We start from the raw sequence: 16,537 nt of genomic DNA, 5'->3' as shown, positions 1-16,537 counted from the left end.
TATGCCAATTATTTCTGCCTGCCGTGTAATCGATATCATCTGACATTTCTTGCCCAGTAGCCCTAGCAGACTCGGTGCTAGCACCCAGTGGCACTTGGTCACGAGCTGCGGATTGCTGATACAGCAGTTTGCTGCTGCTGCTGCAAGAAGAGCCCAATCCAGCTCAGGGCAGCCTGGAAAAATGATGACAACCAGCCTAGGCATCCATAAACAGCTGCTCAATGAAAGCCATTTTTATTGGATTATGGCACTTTGTTTGCTGGGTCTTTAATGTCCTCTGTTAGGATTTTTCTGCCTCCATATGCACATCAAATAAAATATCTCTGTGTTAGCGCACTCTGTGTATTTGCAGAAGATGAAACAAGTCCTTACAGTGTAGCAATAATCACAGTTTATTGGATTGAGGGAATAAACCTTGATGAATCTGAGAAGTTTGTCAGCTGTTTCCATTTTTTCCCCAGTAAATAAATCAACAGATATCATTCTCAAGACACTATGCCAGATTACTGTGCCTGAAACTAAATATATCACGCATTATGTTGTAATAAGACTCTTCTGCGAGTTAGATTAGATCTGGAGTATTGGACTTTGGAAACACCTATAAATCTAACATTAGTAAAGATAGCCTATAGTAACATAAAAATGACAACTAAAGATGAACCAGGAAAGATGATAAGCAGAGGAAACCGTGTGCTGTAGCACCAAATATGCCCTTGCAAAGTCAGGTAAGTTCAGCATGTGGTTATAAGATGCTCTTTTGACACCGTATTACTAGGCTGCCCTTACAAATCGTTGTACTCTCCCACATAATCTCAGTTACTAAAATAACTTCTCATTACACGCTTGCATCGCCCTGGCTGGCTCTTCCCCACGCAACTGCAACGTTTATGGTTATGCCAACACAGTGTGCTCCAACCCAGCACATCTGATGTTCAAACACCCATCTGCTGATGCTCAGAGTTTGTTGGCATCATCCTGGGTGCTTCTGAGTGCTTACCAACAGCTACACAACAAAATTTCCAGCACAGCAGCCGCTCAGCAAGTGAGGAAGTGAGTTTCCTTTCCTCAAGCGTCCTTAAGCTGGAGGTGTTCATCAAGACCAAGGTGAAGGTTTCTTTAGCTCTTCAAAGGACTCCACAACCCACCCAGGGCCATAAGTATGTCACGTTCTATATGACAACTAAACCTAGAAAAACTCATCCCCTTTGTTGGGTGCATCGAAGGTCATTTCAGCGAGCGCTTCTTCGTTCAGGCAGCCTGGGCCAGAGGCAGTCTTTGTGGCTGGGCTGCAGTGCCCTGACCCCAGCTGTGGGCCTGCAGTGCTGGTGGCAAAGCAGCAAAGCAGGAAGAGGACCAGATCCAGGTAGATCCTTTCACTGGTCCGTGTTATTTGGGGCCGTACTGCATTTGCCTCTCAAAACCCACGAACAGCCTGTTCATTGCCTTCCCCCAGCTCTTCATTCCTTTGACAGTTCTCATGTTCCCCTCGCCATGATCTCCTCCCCTCACTCATCTGTCATTATTCCTGCCTTGTGACACCTCATCATCATCAGGGTGGAGTGTAATTGGTACAGCTGGAAAAGAGGCACCAGGTGTGATTGTGGCATTCCTAACATATCAGCTAGTAATTTATCCCTTTCCTACAGAGAGGAAGGAAAAGACAAAATGACCTGGGTTTGGCCAAACTTTCTTTGCAAACCAAAGTCAAAGACCTCATTTCTCAGGCATGGCCGACAAGGCTGAGCGCTTGCGTACGGACCTCTCAGCTGGTACTGAGATGAAGGACCACAAGCAGTACCCCAGGGCTGGTACCGCGTATTTCATGGAGCCGGCTGAGTCATTTTAGGAAGCCGATGTTTCAGAGCAGGTCAACTACTGCACGTCTGCACTTGTGAGTGGTGCCAGTCTGGAGTCCACATTCTCCTGGCCTGAGTCACCAGCTCCAGAGGGTCTTCCAGGTACAAAGAGAAGACTGAGAAGTCCAGTTAAAACTAGCATCTCCCACCCTGTACTAAAAGCAGAGAGGTCGGGACCCCTTAGCACATCCAAGTAACTCTTCAAAACACACACGAGCTGCTCTAAGTGAAGCATTTAACAAAAATAATGAGTTCGGCCATTACCACATTGGCTCTGGATTCCCTTTTTCTTCACCCCACCTTTTCCCCTCTGGTTTTCAGGCTCCCACCCAGCATCTTGCTGGGTTCAGGACCAGGTGACTTTTGCCCATGGGCTGCAACTGGCTTGGTTTCAAGCAGGGCGCAGCTCTAAACTTCAGCGCAAATGTACACCAGGGCAAGAAGTTTCTGAGAATGGCTGGGAGCGTGCCAGAGCTCAGCACGCCTTCCCTGTGCTCACCTTTCCCGTGTAAACAAACAGAAATGTTGCTCCTAAACAAGGCAGGCCACAGGCAGAACTGGTAGCGCCTGGTTTCTGCCTTCTGTCCTGTGTCCAACAGCCCGATGAAGGGAGAACTGATTAGTCCTTTCTATTACAGCAGCACTAGCCATGTCTCTACTGATTTTCATGAAACTAGTAGAGATTTAGCATTTATTTGAACCACGCCACTGTGTCAAATTTGCTTGCAAATAATAGCTTAGGATATTAAAATCGGGAGTGTAGAAGCTTTACTTCTTGGGAAAACCAGGCTAAAGGAAGATGAACCCCTATGAAAAAAAGGAAGCAGGTGATATCCCTCTCTGCACATCTCTGGAAAAAAAGGAGAGGAGCAGGCAGGAGTTGCGGTCCTGCAAGCAGCACAGGTAGCACAGTGCAGGACAAGGTGCATCAGCCTGCTTAGCGCCTGGCTTTCCCCTCCGCTGCCACTTGACAAGCCCAGTGCAAGCAGCTTCCAGACCTGTGCTGTTCACCTCACTGAGTGCTGCCTTACCGCCGCCAGCAAGGCGTCCCTGCCAGGCAAGCTCCGTCTGCCCCCAGAGCACCCCTCCAGTCCTCGGCTGCCAGTCCAACACGGTGCCTTGGTCCTCCCCAGTGACACCTTGATCAGCCAGATCTGCCACACTGCCAGCCTGGCTTTGGTGGGGTTTCTATCAGGTCGTGTTTCCCAACACGTCCTCCCTGCCCTCTTCCACCCTCTGCTCCAGACAATGCTCCCATTGTTGCAGCGCAGCCACCCCCAAGCACTTCTTAGTTTCTTCACCTCCACCTGCCCTCTGTGCTCCTGTGGTCACTCCTTGGTGGCCAGAGCTTCTTTTCAGGACAGCAGAAAGCAGCTTTCCACCCCAATCAGTGAAGATGCTAAACCTGAGTCTTAAAGCCATCGCCCAAAATTGCAGCTTCTTCCAAAAAGGAGCTAGCAAAAGGAACAGAAACTCTCCCGCTGATGTGCCGGGCAGCGAGGAAGCTAACGGGCAAAGGCACCGAAATTGTCCCCACCACCAAGGGGAGCAGCCAAAATGAGTGCAGCCCATGATTCACTTCCACCACGGCCACAAGAGGTGACTCAGGTCTTCACCAAACCCTCAGCCTTCAAGTGGAGCAAACCAGCAGAGACCACAACTGAGCCAACCGCCCTGTCCCATCCCAGCCCGTCTCCTGACAGCCCCAGGATGAGGCAGCGAGCTCCACGGGCACACGGTGGCAGGAGCAAACTGCCGCTGCCTCCATCCCCAGCTGGGATCCCTACACATGGCAGGAGAAACAGCTCTGAGCTCAGAATGATGCAGTAGGGGAAGAAAATCAAAGGGGATTGCTCGCAGCCAGGTTGCTACAGCTGCCCAGCCTCTGAGCACTACCACAAAAAGCTGGTTCATGGTCAGAGCTCTGCCCAGAAGCTGATTTTCCAAAGCTAAGCCCTGTGGCTGGCTCAGGGAGCGCATCTGAGCGAGGTCTGGGTGCGGGCAGCAGACTTGGTGGGTGGGATGGCGTCCCGGCTGCCCACACCAAACGCGCGCAGGTGTGTCCGTGCATGCACACGCTTGGCTCGCGCACCCATAGCGAGCACGCACACGTGTGACTGTGCATGTACACACGCAGCGTCCTCTGGTGGTGCGCGGCGTGGAGAGGCAGGAGGACATGATTCTGCGACATCTCTTACCGGAGCTTGGAGAGGTTGAAAGGCAAGGAGCATACAGGCAGTCTCAAAGCTCGTTTTCTTTAATGCAGATAAAAAGCAGGACTTGGAGTCTTCTGGGCTGGAGGTAACGAGTAGTAGCTACGTGATTAATTTTGTCTTGATCGTCTGTCAGTTAACAGCATTCCCAGCCACCTGGGTTGAAGGACTGCCATGCAGCATGCTGCCCCACCGACAGTCCTCCTCCTTACGGTGAAAAGCAGGTGCCTTTGGAGGGAGGTGAAATGTGGGATAATCTCATCTCATCTTCCTCCCTGCCCCATTTCCACGTTAGGTTTATTCTTAGTCTCTAATTGCTAAGGATTTGCTTAAAACGAGAGACAGAATTTCCTACGTGCTCTCTATGCACTGGCTAGCTACGTATCATTCCCTTTCATTTTTTCCAGACCCAGAGCTGTTTAAGTGAACTTGTGAGCTCTTTTGCACCCTCAGAAAAAAAAATAATCTATTCAGTGATAGCTTCTATGTTTTGAATTAAACCAGCCGGCTGGATAAGTTATGAGCAAATGAAGCACAGAAAAAAATCTTGCCTTCACAAGGAGGATCAATGGCTGAGAGGAACAAGATAATCTGAGATACCTGTGCCCCTTTGTGAGTTCTGGGGTGCAAATGCAAAGGAGGGGTTTAATTAACTTCTCCATAAGTATAGTTAATGTATGTATTAAAACTGTCTCAAAACAAGAAAAGTATCCTCAAAAGCCTCGTTTCAGCCAAGAGATTAATTCCTAATTTTAATTGTGGGATTATTCAAATGCAGAAAGAGTCTTTTAGATATTAAAGGCATTGCTAGCTGGCATTCAGTACATTACCACAGGGAGTCTTAGAATCCAATTATCTCTGAAGAAATATGTTAAATATGCTCATTAACATGTAAAAAAGTGGAAACGTATTAGAGAAAAGCTGATGTATTACACTTCTTAATGTCACAATGAATTAGCAATAAAGAAGGTTGCAACAGAAATAACTTGCTGAAATGCCTAGGCAGCATAGGAAAATAAAGCACTTTATGCCAATTAGCTTAATTCCTGATAATGACATAGATGTAGTGATAAAACTCTCTGCGTAATGGGCCCCAGCCCTTGGAAAGTTTAGGAATCGTGCTTTGTGTATGGAACGAGGCAAGGGAAGGGAGGTGAGCCTGAGCCTCAGCGCAAACTGCCCTCAGCTCGCAGCAGGCGAAAGAAAGAAGGAGACAACAGGCAGAAAAGGCAAAGGAGGCACGTTAGGAAGGCAATAACCACAGATAAAACCTCTGGGTCCCGTGGCTGCACAGAGTGCAGGCGTTTGCTTTTAGCCTCCCAAAGCAAGCCCCGTCCATTCGAGCCCCAAAGCCTTCCAGCCCTCCAAACCCCATATTTAAATGCTTTCTCACACTAAACCTCCAGTGCAGCACTTTCCCTCCTTCATCAGCGCTAACCTCCACTTCTGCTCTTCCCTGCTGAGCAGGAACAATCACAGCCATGCAGGAATAAACAGTAATTTCCTGCTTTATTTTTTGTTGAGAAACCTGACCGCTCTGACCTAACTCCCACCCTCTCGAGCCCCAGACTTTAAACACCCCTAAGTCCTAACACCCGACACCAGCTCAACACCAGCCCCAGCCATTACTGCCTCACGCGCTCGCCACGCTGCCAGCAAAGCTTTTTCTGTGCCCCCTTCCTTCCCAATGCCTCCCTCACCTGCTTATTCCTTTCCTTCACTTTAACCGCAGAGTCGAGCGATTTTCCAAATCCACAAGGTCTTTAGGCAGAAGAGAAGAAAATAACCCTGGGCTGCCTGAGGAGGCACCAGTTTTCTGGTTATATTTTTAAAGAAAAGAACTTTAGATGAGGTTGGTTTACCTGAAGTTTAACACATTAAAATACAGCAGAAGAAATTTAAGCATGACCTAAGTTACAGACCTTCAGCAATCACCATGGTGGTAATAACAGCTACTAAATTATTTAAAAGCTCTGTGTAGCGAGACACACTTAGATTTTCCACACCTTCCTTTTTTCCTGCACATCTGACATGAATCTTGCTCCAAATGACCATGCCAAAGCCCCAGTGCTGCCGTGAGCCGGGCGTCACCTCCAGCTTCACCCAAACCCATCCCAGCTACGCAGTCCGCAGCCCGGGGGACCACAGCTTCCCCTCGTGGGAACGCACAGAGCAGCGTGCTTAGAATATCTTTTTGCCCCCCAAAAAAAAACACAGAAAGAAAGATGGACTGGAGAGATGTGAATAAAATTAGGCGATCAAACAGCTTCAAGAAAGCAACCGGAGAGCGTTTTACCAGCAGCCTAAGCTTAAATACACACTGTCTAGCCAGAGGAGCTGCTCTGCCCAGTGCCCCAGTGAATTTTCTACAGGTGAGCTCAGAGGACACGGCTCCTTCAGCAAATACACCTCCAAGATTTGTGAATATTAATGGAGTGAGTTTGCCGAGTAAACAAAGTGCTGCGGACTTGTTGCCTCCTCCACCACACCGCGCACCTTACCTCCATGTCTTCACGGCAAATCCGCCTTGGAAAGCCAGCCCCAATTAACGTGCATTTTGGCTGTTTCAAACGCAGACTCCCAAAGTATTTCTTCTTCTCTCAAATGTGGGTGGCATCACAGGGGAAGGAGCGATCAGTCATGCTAAAGCGAGACACTGCCCGTCCTGCCCCAAAATGTGAGCTGTGGTGCTAATGATGCCTTTCCAGCACCAGCACGGCTTGAAGGTCTTGGCGTGCCTGGGAATCTCTAACCACATGGGGCCTTGGAGGCCACTGGTCCCTTTTGATATTGGGTGAAAACAGAGAAATTGGAGCCCAAGCTTCATCACAGCCAAAGGGATCACGAGCTAATTGTATTAAGCAATTCAGAAGTACAGTTTTCAGGGTAAAGAGCAGCACAAACGCTGCTTTTCTGTTGTGGAGGGCCTCCTAGGAAGATCAGCTTCTTTCCAGACCTTTTCAGAGAGCAACACCTCCCAGCCCCCTCCCAATCCTGTTCAAAACCCCGCAGCACCATGGCAAACCAGGTGTGAGCTTGTGCAAAGCCTCCCATCCTATTTCACAGCTCTGAAGGCAGCACCACTGAAGTTTCATGTGATTTTGTTAGCACAAGTCCCAGAAGCACCTGCCCTCCACTCCCTGGATTCAGCAGAGTTTATCGCAAGCGCCGCTGAAAGTGATGGTTTTCACTTTTCTGCAGCACTTCTAACTTCTTCGCGTATCATTTGACCCTCTAACCTTCTCTGCTTCATAAAGCACATATGAAATACTGTACAAGGTAAATCTCTTATTGTCTGCAGTTGTCTACAAGAGGAGAAACAGCCCTACTGAGGGTCCAGGTGGTTTGACTAGAAATAACTTCAGCAAGAACACCCTAAACACATCTGCCCCTCCAAGGTGCCCCCAGTAATTGCCCCTTACCCCCAGTGGAGCTTAACGAGAAGGTTAGCAGCAAACATGCCATGTGTTAGAGGAAAGCAGGGTGTTTCCATGCAGACATGATAGAAAGGGTGGTCGATAGATAGATGATAGATAGATAGATAGATGATAGATAGATAGATAGATAGATAGATAGATAGATAGATAGATAGATAGATAGATAGAAAAATAAAGAAATAAAAGAGAAATCATAGCTCCTCGCCAGCACTGCCTACTTGGGCTGACAGAAGAGCTGCTTAGTGGCACCTGGAATTAAAACCGCGGTATATTAGAAAACTCTCAGCTTAAAGAAAGGGATGGTTTCAGGCAGAACCAGCCAGAGAAAAAGAAGCCCTGAGCTCAAGAGGACTCAGCCCACAGCCAAAGGACAGGACAGCCCACAAAGCCTCCTGACCCTGCAGCCGTTTCTCCTCTCCGAGCCTTTCCCTGTACACCTGAAGGGTTTCACATAAAGGGAGTGGGATCCATTAACCTTCCCCCTGCCAGGCACAGAGCAAGCCAGGACATTTTCCTGAAAGAGCTTTTTTAATACAAAACTGGGTATGTTTTATTTTCTGTGCCTAAAACACCTCGTACTTTAAAAACTACATGAATTTCTGATATAGTTTTTTCCAGTCTTTCTTTTTAACCATGTATTGGCCAAGAAAAGGACTTTAAAAAATAGGAAGCTGTAATGAGGACACCTAAAAGTCTTACACAAAGTGCCTAGGAAACAACTTTCATATCACACTGCACTTGGAGCACCTGGGGGCGATAATACAGCATAGGGGGATATAAAATATTTTCCTGAGCAAACAGTAATAACTGTGTTTAGGCCTGCGGGGCTCCCAGTTGACCCACCGGGCACCAGTATGGTGGCCTCACCCACAGGACAGAGGGTGGCAGTGGGGACAGCACAAGGGGTTTAAGTCCCTTCCTCACCATGTGCCTCAGTTTTCCCTTCTGGTAAATGGGTGATTGCAGCCCGCCATGCCGACGGGCCCCAGCTGCTCTCTGGCTCGGGGACGTGCCATGTCACCCCTCTGGCCTACTCCAAGCGCCACTTGGTGGCACTGTTTGAAAAGATTTCTTTGCTCGATGCCTACCGCCCCGTCAGGATCCAGGAGAGGGAGTTTTTGGAAGGAATCACTTTAATCTTGGCATCGTAATATCCTCATTTTTCTTCCTTTGTTTGTTTGGTTGTTTTTTTTTTTAATTCCCTTTATTCACCATGCAAGAATTCCTGGACTCCTCCCCTACGTGTCAGTCGCTGGGGATCTCCTTCTCACAAAACACATTTGCCAAGCACAAGTCCTGGCGTTGCTTGGGCACCACCTTAAAAAAAATCCTCCAGTGGTAAAAATAGCCTTTTCTGTTAAATTCCTCTGAAGCGTGTCTGCAGGTGGGGAAAGCTGAGGAAGGCTCATGCATTAACTCCAGAGAAAAACATCAGAGTAGAGATTAATGAGAAAGAGACAAATTAGGATGGGGCATGACGCCGTAATCGGGTGAGAGACGTTTCGGGTCGCTCTGGTGATGGGGTGTCTCCTCTGGAAGATGCAGGCTGTGATCCTGAACTGTATATAAGACGGCTGAGAGCCGATGTGCTCTGGGCTGCGCTCCTGAAGCTCAGCGCTCCTGCTCCCCGCCTGGGTAAGCCCGGACAGGCTTTTTACACATTTTACATTTTGCTACCAGCAGGAAAGCAGGAGCTTCTTGGCCATGAGGATGTCCCTGGAGCTGCCAATGCTGAGCTCTCCTAAAGGAAAAAATAATAATGACAGAGCTCTGGAATTATGCTATTCCATGGTTTGTCAGAGACAGCCTCCATTCACAGTTCTGCTCTGCTCCAGAGAAAGCCAAATGGATTTTTTTCTCTCCTCTCTTCCTGTGTGTCCCCAGCCTCTGGCTCTCACTCACCTCTCCGGCCGTCACCTGCCGGTCCTCATGCCCAGCCGAGTTTCATCTTTCAGATTTGTTTTCCTGTGAGATCCTTTTTGCGCTCTCTTTCCCTTCCCTTATACATCTTCACTTGATCTGTGCCCTTCTCTGGCTATTCTCTCTTTCTCTGCCTGTCCAGCCATGTTGTTTGAGAGTAACTTATCTGAAAACCAAGCAAACAAACAAAAAAGCCCCTTTTTGTCTGCGTTTTTCTTGCAGGCTGCCCCAGTTTTGCAGGGACATGGCCCAGCTCCAGGAAAACATCAATGGCATCGTTGCTGCTTTGTACACGTGCACCAGACGTGGCGGCATCGGCAGCCCCCTGAGCAGGGAGGAGCCGAGGTAGTGCATTGAGGAGGGGTTCATGGATGCGATGGAGGTGAGGATCCGGCCCCGCAGCTGGCACCTGCGGGAGGTGTGCCTTCTGGCTGCAGGGCTGCGATGAGGAGTGGGGCGGGGTGGGTAAAGCCGTGCATTCCCGTGCAGGGGTACAGGGCACCTGGCTCCCTGGGAAAGGCACAGATGCCTTCAAAGCCCCGGATCTGCAGGGAAAAGGAGAGGCTGTTCATTCTCCCAGTGCCAACAGCTTGTAGAGCTTGGTGCAGAGAGCAACATGAGCCACAGTAGTGGGGGGCAGCCGTGGGGCTGAATTTCTGTCCTGAGACTGCTCGAGTGCTCCTAGAGAGGTGACACAAATGGCTCATGGGCTTTGCCAACACCATTTGTCTCTTTACAGAACCCTCAATACCCCAAAACCATCAAGAGGTGCTGTGCTTCCTGGATGATGACAGCAACTGCAGAGGTGACTTCAGTGAGTTGCTCAGCCTGGTTTTCCACGTGGCCAAGGCTTGTTACAAGCCACTCCAGCAGCACCCAGGCACCAGAAGATGGTGAAGAGCTGACAGCACAAGAGAAGGCAGGTGGGGAGCAGCTGCTGGGACCACGTGCAGCAGGGAGGGTCTCCTGCAACCAGCAGGTTCCCGAGCAGGGTGTGAACAATCAGGTTCAAGACACCAAGGCAGAGGACCCAGACAACCATCAAACCCAGGAGGGTGAGACATCAAAGCAGGTCCAGGACACCCATCAAACCCAGGAGGGTGAGACATCAAAGCAGGTCCAGGACACCCATCAAACCCAGGAGGGTGAGACGTCAAAGCAGGGCTGGGACACCCATCAAACCCAGGAGGGTGAGACGTCAAAGTAGGGCTGGGACACCCATCAAACCCAGGAGGGTGAGACATCAAAGCAGGTCCAGGACACCCATCAAACCCAGGAGGGTGAGATGTCAAAGCAGGTCCAGGACACCCATCAAACCCAGGAGAGTGAGACATCAAAGCAGGGCTGGGACACCCATCAAACCCAGGAGGGTGAGATGTCAAAGCAGGTCCAGGACAACCATCAAACCTAGGAGGGTGAGACACAAAAGCAGGACTAGAACACCCACCAGGATGATGGGACTGAAGCACCAGAAGGGGATCCTGGACTCTGCAACCCCAGAGCAGGACAGAAATACCCATAAGGCTGAAGAGACTGATAATCCAAAACAGGACCCAAAAACCAACCAGGCCCAAGAAACTGATGCACCAGGACAGGGTTCAAACCACTCTCAGAGCCCAGAGACAGAATCAGCAGAGAAGAACCTGAACTGTTCCTCTGAGACACAAGTAAGAGGCGCAAACAACAAGACCCAGGTCTGAGGCCCCTCGGCAGGACCCCAACCCCAGCAAGACCCAGAAGCTGCTGACCCACAGCGGGGTCCAAGCCCCCATCGGGATCCCATGCCTCAGGGAACATGTCTTGACCCAGGTTGCCATCAGCTCCCTGACTCCAGGAGCTGGAGCAGGCGCACAGCAGGGCAGAGACTCCATCTTGTCCAGCACAACAGCAAGAAGATGCTCAACACCAAAGACAACCCGCTACAGAGGTCCTGCAGTCTCTGTTCAGTGGCCACCACAGCAGTAAAGGCTCGAACAAGCCCCCATCTAAGTGAGGTTTTGCCCCCTGCAAGGAGGTGCATCATGTCCAGTCCCACTCTGGGTTTTGAATTTCTGTTTGTCACGTCTCGTCCAATTCCTTATAATCCCTGGGCTTCACACCCCTGGTTTGTACTGAGCTATGCATGACTCGAGACCTTCCCTCTTACTCCGTGTTAGGCTGCCTCTGCCTGTGTAAGCAAAGCAATAAAACTGAAGGCAAAACGGCACAGTGTGCCGGTGCGGTGCTGCAGGCATGCCCTTGGCCCAGCTCTGAGCGAACAGCCGGGTTGACATGATGTGGGGCAGAGATCCTCAGCGTCCATCCCTTGCATGATGCATGGCCAGATTGCTCCGGAGTGCAGATGGAGGGATGGCTGCAGAGAGGCAGGTGTGCCTTGGGGGTGGATAGCCTAAAGGAGCTGCTGCTCAGCTGCCTTTGCCATTTAGCCGAGGTGAATCAATTGCTCCCCGCAGGCAGGGATGTGACATCCCTGCGAGAGATGTCTTCAGAGGGAGTAGAAGTCTGGACTAACACAACAGCACGGCCGACCTGAACAGATTCCTCACAGCATCCATCTGCTCCAGGAATTTTTCATGTCTGCTGTGAAAAGAATAAACAGCTGCTTAACACTAAATGGGAGGGATTTGTCCTATTTAACCTCACTTATTAATAATCTCAGAAGCAAGGGGCATGTGAGGCACGATATGAAGAACAAAAACCCCTATTAGCTATGGAAGTCTCCAAAGGAAGGAGATATATTAAACACAGGAAAAATGATGATTCGGCTACATCCAGTCCCAGCAACAACTGGGAGGCCCGAGATAAAAAGCTCACTTGCAAACCGTGCACAAACGAAACCGATCTCAAACTCTGATTCAGTTCAAGCAGTTTGGGGTACCAGGTCCTTGGGCACTTGTCCAGACATGCACCTAGGAATGCAGATAGCTCCGAGGGCATGAGCAGTCCGGTGAAGTCAGTGGGGGTTATTAGGGGGTTCAGACATGCTGGACCACCAGGCAGGCCCAGGACTCGGTGTCCCACAGGGAGGGTGATGCTCAGCCTGTTTTTCACCATGCTATCTTTCACTTGGAACCTATCGGCAAAATCAGCGCATGATAAATCACCGCACCTCCTGCTCTGTGGCTGGTGACAAGCAGCACGCAGAGACCTCACTGGAAAATAAAACGTCATTCCTCTGGGACGCCCCAGAATTTCACAATTTGGTAAGCACTGAATCAGAAAAACCAGCGTTTCAAAACTACCCCAGAACGTAGATCACAAAAATTTTTTGGTTTAAAAATGCTAATGTCAAAATTAATTGTATTATGCACAAAGTACATCAGTCTGCTCTACTATTGATAAAATATATCAGCAAAAATAAGATCTGACGTACCTCGTGACAGTTGTGGACGCACAATGGGAGAGTCAAGACTTAAATTTTATCACCCGTCTGTCAAAACCCTATTCCATCCGAGACATTCCTCAAAACATTTCATTTGCCAGAGAATCCCATTTTTCTTGTAAAATAAGTCTGAGTTAGAGGTTTCTCCAATAACTCTTTGTTTCTTATTAGCTCTGGCCTAGGGTCTAAAATTACCAGACCCAACCACCCCCCTGTAGTCTGTCTGTCCGTCAGCTGCCACCTTTTGCAGCATTGATAAAAACCTGACCTCTCAGTTCAGGCAGGCACCAAGCCCTGTTAGGGACGCGTTAATTTTACGCTCTATTCCGAATAACACTACTTTTGCCATCGGGAGTGTCGTATTTGAAGTTAAGGGTGGTTTTGGTTCATTTTAAGGAGAACATGAAAATTATCCCACTGACACTAATACCTGTCTGGGAGTCCTGCAAGCCTGGGAGGTGTTGGAAGATAAAAGGCCTTTTATACATCACACAAGGAGTCCAGTTCCTCTAAGATTTAATGCAGCAGAAGTTTGGTCACACTACATAAATAGTGATGGGGGTGGGCAGAGAACTGGGTCAGAAGCAGGAGGATGGAGCCCACCCTCTTGGGTAATATCTTTTAAAAACCTACCCAAGTCCCATCTTATGAAAGAATCTTTGGGGAAAAAACAGCCCTTGGAGAAAAGGGGGGTTCAGCGCTGCAAAGAATGCGCTTTGAAACCCACTGCCTTGCCCCGGGAACGGCAGCAATGCACGGGAAAGCAGGCGAGCACGTCAGCGTGCTCATGGCCAGAACACGATGTACCCTTTCCTGCAGCGATACCTGAACTCTGCCCAGTGGCTCACACAGCACCCGATCATCCCGCTCTGCCCCAGCCCCCGCGGGGGGGGATTACAGACTGTTACAGGACACCAAGCCGCACTGTAATACTCTAATTTTAATAATAACTCCAATCTACCATAAAATTACAGTTTCCCAAGGGTATTATTATCCCACAGGTGGGGTATAATTTGCACAAGTATAATTTAATCTTGAAAAAAAGCTCAAAAATGAAGTATGGTTAGTAACAATCCTTCGTACGCACCTGTATGAGTATCCCCAAGGTGTTACCAGCACTAATTAATTAGGCTTCTACACCCAGTATGATCTTACCTTACGGATGGGCCAGATGAGCCACTCTCCCAAGGCTGCGTGACAAGTTCATCCTCTGAAGGCTCTCTGCAATGTCTCCGTCATGCTTGTCAAGAAAGCATCCGACCTCCAAAAGCAGGGGCCCAGGTGGCACGGCGGGTATCTTCCTTGTTTGCTCTGTGTACTGGGAGAGTTCAGGGTGAATAAAGGAATCAGCTGGTCTCTAACTAATTTACTGTTAACAGATTTTTTTATAAAAGAAGATTGTAGAGGTAATTACAGCAAGAGCTGCCTAGGGCAACCGGATGAAGATTCAACATGAATCAACCTCTCAGCAGAGAGGTTTCTGCTTTTATTTTTAATTAAAGATCAAGCAAAGTTGAAATGAAAGTCATTCATGGAAGACAGTTAATATGAAAAATGTTTTACAGTGATTTTTCTCAATGAAAAGTCATTGCTTATTGAACAGACGTTTTCTCGTACAATAATTCATTTTGCAAACTTCACCCTTTAAAAATGTTCTGTTTGTGGTTGGGTTTTGTTTGGGTTTTGGTGGCTTTTTTCTTTTTTTTTTTTCAAAACAAAAACCTGGATAATATAACAAAAAACCTCCTTAATAAGAAGTTATCAAAAATAAAACACATTTTGCAGCACACTCTACAAGGACACCACACAAGCCAAGATCTGGAGGACTGGGAGATCTCACCGCTGCCCACCTGCATTTCACCGGTTTCATAGCACTTAGGTCGTCTCCTGCCCTTCTGTGAGCGAAAGCCAGACCCAAACCCCATCGACCTCAGGCCCAAGGTGCTGAAGGAACTGCACAAAAAGCAAACAAAAATAATCTCTGACATTGTGGTACCGAGATCATGGGCCGTACACGTCTCAGCTGTCCCAGATCTGCTCGTAGTGAGCTCTGCTACCACCAGCACTTTTGTCCCCATCCTCAATATTTCATTCTGATACCATTTTTATGTGTGTGTATTATATACATATAAATTCATACCTATGCAGATGTACATTTATACAAAAAACCACCCTCCCATTAATGCATACATACACTTTGTAGCTACTCTAGATTTTTTAAAATCTGAAATACAAGCAGCCTGTAAAATAACTTTACAGTCTGGATTAGGTGGAACCAGCCGGTGCCTGAATTGCCACATGGCAACTGCTATTTCTGGGTTAAAATGATAGGTAAGGGGATGATAAGTTAAATAACCCGTTTGAGGACGTGAAGGTGCAGCTGGGCTTGGCCAAAGATGAATCAGGACAACGTCCACAAAGGGTGTCTCCTTTCTGTAGCTCCGTCAAGGACCCTATAAAAGCACTCAGGTCCTCCGATCACTCCGCACGGCTTCACAGGAATCCCACTTGATCCCGTTGGTGATTTGGGTAAGTCACTCCTGAAACGTGCCCTTTACTGGGCAAGGACGTGTTATTTCTATAGGGTTCACGGTGGGTGGCAGCGTCATTCCTGCCGCAGTATTTTCGGAGAGTCGTTCGCGTTTATATCCAGTGAAGTGTTGTTTTGTGCTATTTGGACACCTGCGCGCTGTCGCCGTGTGTCCGTGTGTAGGGGCAGCTTTTCTCAAAGGAGAAAAAGAGAGACGGAGACAGGTTTTGTGCCTTCCTTTGGTCTGGAGTCAGCGCCCAGCCAAAATAAACAGATAGGAGAATTTTTCTGGTTTTCTGCAGAAATACAAAAACCCAGGATTTCGTTTGCAGACGTGTGCACGTGTGTTCATGCGTATGTGCATGTTATCGAGGCGGCAAGGCATACACAGCACAGCTTCTCCAGCTGCAAGCTGAGATCTCAGCACTGATGTACCTGATAACGTGCCTGGGGATCCTGGGAGGAGGAAAGAAGGAGGTGGCTTTTGAGGCTTCCAGACACAAAGCTCCAACAAGAGCACTGCTTTCTGCCAAGCAGATCCAAGTAAAATTAAATAAGTAGCTCCGACTAGGTGATCCAACAGTTCCCCTCTGGCCAAAATCTATTTGCCAATGAACTGATGCTGTAATGAAAGCTTTATCAATTGTTTTGCATTACTACTGGTCACAGGAGCATCAGCCCCAGGGCTTTTTTTAACACCCTGTAAGCACTCTACCTGTCTCTGACCCAGCTAGATCTTGTCTCAGGCCATGCCAGCGCTGCATTAGGCAACCTCTAATCTGCTCCAGGGAAGCCACTGTATCTCAGTGCCAGGCAGATAGAGCAGCGCGGGTCCTGGAAACATAAGTGCCTGGCATATGCCCATGGGGATGGGTTCTTGGGGCATCTCTTGAGTCATCACCCCCAGTCCCCTCCCTGCAATCCATAAATGCAGGCATCCAGCCATCCCCTATCAAACGTCATCCAAATACGTCAGTAGACAAGTTGGAGGACACTCCCCATCCCACTAAAACCCCATAGCATTTGAATTTCTTCCCAGCGCTCTGGTGAAACAGAGCTTGCCATGGGACAAGAGCGGACACACAGCACATCACACCCGGCATCCCGTTAACGCACACAGCCTGACTCCAGCAATCCTCCTTCCTCCCAGAGGCAAGCAAATCTCCCATCCTTAGCTCTGGTCCTTTTCTTGCAGGCTT

The 16,537-nt window shown here is 48.7% G+C and overlaps 1 pseudogene; it reads left to right on the top strand.

Moving 5' to 3' along the window:
- Nucleotides 1-1,726: 1,726 nt before the first annotated feature.
- Nucleotides 1,727-11,391, top strand: LOC142048180 (uncharacterized; annotated as a pseudogene).
- Nucleotides 11,392-16,537: the final 5,146 nt, after the last annotated feature.

The sequence above is a fragment of the Phalacrocorax aristotelis genome, chromosome 25 (genome assembly GCF_949628215.1).
Source record: "Phalacrocorax aristotelis chromosome 25, bGulAri2.1, whole genome shotgun sequence".
Taxonomy (NCBI): Eukaryota; Metazoa; Chordata; class Aves; order Suliformes; family Phalacrocoracidae; genus Phalacrocorax; species Phalacrocorax aristotelis.
Note: the sequence above shows the minus strand (reverse complement) of the source record. Positions and strands in the feature narration are given on the sequence as shown.